General features: G+C 44.7%; 1 long non-coding RNA gene across 1 annotated transcript; it reads left to right on the forward strand.

Moving 5' to 3' along the window:
• Positions 1–1,811: 1,811 nt before the first annotated feature.
• LOC308707671 lies at positions 1,812–3,277 on the forward strand. The gene is made up of 3 exons (XR_014032200.1): positions 1,812–1,881; positions 2,357–2,495; positions 2,775–3,277. It is a non-coding gene; the product is annotated as an uncharacterized lncRNA (long non-coding RNA).
• Positions 3,278–3,819: the final 542 nt, after the last annotated feature.

A 3,819-nucleotide genomic window follows, 5' to 3' on the forward strand; every position in this document is an offset into this window, starting at 1 on the left:
GGTATTATGACAGTTATTATCAACTAAATAAATTATAGTGTTGTGGATTTGGGCAAAGGTGGAATAAATTCATCTCAAATTAGTAACGTTAGCTGGGCCTCGTCATAATTTTCTCCCCTGCTGTGTGTGTGAAACGGAGCAGTTAAAAGTGCGTTACAAAACAACTGTATTTTATTGTGAAAAAGATATAGGAAAATAAATGTGTTTATCACTGAATTAGTGGAGCTTCGTTAGCTGTGCTATTCTCAGAGATGTATAGTAACGAAGTAGAACTACTTCACTACTGTACTTAAGTACTAAAAGGCTGTATCTGTACTTTTCTAGAGTATTATTTTTTTCTCCTACTTCCACTTTTACTTTTTACTAACACTGGCTCCGGCTCAGGAACAGACACTGGCTCCGGCTCAGGAACAGACACTGGCTCCGGCTCAGGAACAGACACTGGCTCCGGCTCAGGAACAGACACTGGCTCCGGCTCAGGAACAGACACTGGCTCCGGCTCAGGAACAGACACTGGCTCCGGCTCAGGAACAGACACTGGCTCCGGCTCAGGAACAGACACTGGCTCCGGCTCAGGAACAGACACTGGCTCCGGCTCAGGAACAGACACTGGCTCCGGCTCAGGAACAGACACCACCGGCTCAAGTGTGTGCGTAGCCCACACACACAACATGGCTGTGGCCATAATGGCCAGTGTCGCGGTCACAGAGGGCTCCGGCTCAGGAACAGACACCACCGGCTCAGACACAGGCTCGACGGCGGCCATCTTGTCAGGGGACACAGGCTCGGCAGGCGTGATGTGAACAGGCTCGGCGGCGGCCATCTTGTCCGAAGACACAGGCTCGACGGCGGCCATCTTGTCAGGGGACACAGGCTCGGCAGGCGTGACTTGAACAGGCTCGGCGGCAGCGACGACCATCTTGTCCGAAGACATAGGCTCAGGAACAGTCTCTGGCTGGGCCGACGTGACGTGAACAGTCTCTGGCTGGGCCGACGTGACGTGAACAGTCTCTGGCTGGGCAGACGTGACGTGAACAGTCTCTGGCTGGGCAGACGTGACGTGAACCGTCTCTGGCTGGGCAGACGTGACGTGAACCGTCTCTGGCTGGGCAGACGTGACGTGAACCGTCTCTGGCTGGGCAGACGTGACGTGAACCGTCTCTGGCTGGGCAGACGTGACGTGAACAGTCTCTGGCTGGGCAGATGTGACGTGACGTTGAAGTGGCGCCTTTCTCCTCCTCCTCCGTCTCCTGACCACCGGCTCCGAAACCACCGAACCACCTCCTCTGATCTGATCACCGTCAGACATGGTGCTCTCCTCCTCCAAAGTTCTCTGAGCACACCTGGCAAAATATTCAAACAGGGAAATGGAGTTTCCCTTGTTCTCCCCCGGAGGAAAAATCTCGCTCTGCTGAATCCACATACTTGGCTGGCTCGTTCTGTCACGGGACACTGAACGAGAGACGAGGATTCAAGTGCAGAGAAGATTTAATAAACAAACATAGACAAAATACAAAAAACTCAGAACTCAGATACCAACAGCACAGGAACATCAAATACAGGTAACACGGACAACGAGCCAGCACAAGACTACAAACACAAGGAGGCTAAATAGGGGAACAAACAAAGGAGGGTAACGAACACAACAGGTGGGACAAATTAACCAAATAATCAGATAACAAGATGGGAGGGGCTAGACAATAAACAAGAACACATGGCAAACAACAAAAACACCCATGTGCAGCACAAGACAGGACAGGCATGTGACACAGCCAGAGGGCGCCCTATGCACATTAGACCATATATGGAACACATGAAGAAGAGCCATTCCAGGAACTCCCTGACATAAACAAAGCTCCCAGAGATCGTAGTTACATGCTGGTAAATACACAATAAGCTGTAGAGAAAAAGGCACAAGCAGGGAAGAGAAGAGAGGGATGCTTTAGAGGGGGAAGGGACATATTTGATCTGTTTTTGTTTACAAAGAGTTAAGCTCAGTGTGTTAAGGTGTTCTTGAACATTCATGTCCTTGTACTGCTGCCTCAGCCAAATTAATTGTGTCCTAAACATTTGAAATAATATAAACAATATGATGTTCAAACTTTTGACTCTTTTCTTTAATAACTTCATAACACAATACTTGTACTTTTACTTTCAGTACTTGAGTAGTAATTTTTTAAATAAACTACTTGCAATACTCAAGTACAAAAAATGTTGAATACTTTAGTACTTCTACTTAAGTATTTTGCTTAAAGAGCACTTCAACTTCTACTCAAGTCACTTTTTTGATAGAGCACTTGTACTTTTACTCAAGTCTGGGTCTCTAGTACTTTATACATCTCTGGCTATTCTACAGTAAAAACAGGTCGACATCTGGAGATATTAGGAGCCATTTTGTCTGTGAACGGGTATTAATTCTAGGAGGAAGAGTACAAGCAGAAACAGCCATAGGGAGATGGACTGGCAACAGGCTCTTACTCCATCCTCTGCAAACAGTATGTGTAAATGATGTAAATTGTTGTGTGCAAATGCTTTGCCTGGTTAAATTACACACCTCTACTTTGTTGCCGGGCTAATCTTAACTGTGTATTTGTGATGTAAATGTTTTTTAGTTGCTGTTATTTAAATTGTTGCTGTTTAACTGAATCACAGTAATGTCACCTTGTTAAAACTGAGCTAACTTTACTTTTGCTCAGTACTGCAACAGCAGTGACACCTTTTTAATCCAACTTGAATTAAACTAACAGCTTTCTTCTCTGTCTTTTTGTTTATAGGTGCTTCTTGGGCTTCAAAATCAAAGAGGCAGAGAGGACACATAAACCATTCCAAAATAGTCCATGTGACTACAGTGGTTTAACCTTATTGCTATGATGCGTCGAGAATACCTTTTGTGCGCAGCCCATACTATGCAGGTACCAGCTGCAAGGGAAGGAGCGAGACGCCTGCAACCCTCTCTTTTCCCACCCTTTTGTCTTTTCTTCCCTCTCTCTCCCCCTCTTCTCTCTTTCCTTCTTTCTCTTTTCACCTCCTACGTTGTGAAGTACCATTATCATAGTAAACACATGCACACACATATTGACACACATTCCTGTTACCCAGTGTTTATTCCTGTTATTAAATTGTATTTTTCAAGTACCATTATCACATAGTAAACACATGCTCACACATATTGACACACATTCATGTTACCCAGTGTTCATTCATGTTACCCAGTGTTTATTCCTGTTATTAAATTGTATTTTCCTTCTAAAAAATAAAAGTTAAACCAGTTTTTATCAGTTTTGTTTGGTCCATCATTTATGCTAAATCACAGTAATGTATAGACATTTACAGTTAAATACAGTAATTCTACAGCAGCTTACTGCTAAATCACAGTAATACGACGGCATACTACTGTGAAGTCACAGCTAAGTATACAGCTGCCATTTCACAATTATTTACTGTAAAAATGCAGTAACTTACTGTGAAAGTCATGCAACTGGTAACCTGTAATTTACTGTAAATTTACAGTCAAATTATTAACAGTGAAGTAGGCCAAGTAGGCTCACAAAAGAGCATGACGACTCGATACTGCTATCCAAGCTGAGCTCTGGGGAGCAGAGGCCTTAGCAGGACGACTCTCTAGAGCGAGAGGAGGCCTAACAACACTCCACCTACAGTTCCAGCAAGGAGCCTCACAGAGAGCCATACTATTTGATGTCACTGTCTATAGCGGAATGATGCTGAAATCAGAACAAGCTCATTACAGGGAGCGGAGGGCCTTGCCCATAACCTGGAAGACCATTTCCTGTTGGAGTCCAGAGACCAGAAGAGCTCAGA

The sequence above is a fragment of the Scardinius erythrophthalmus genome, assembly GCF_964197995.2.
Source record: "Scardinius erythrophthalmus genome assembly, chromosome: 19".
NCBI classification, from domain to species: Eukaryota; Metazoa; Chordata; class Actinopteri; order Cypriniformes; family Leuciscidae; genus Scardinius; species Scardinius erythrophthalmus.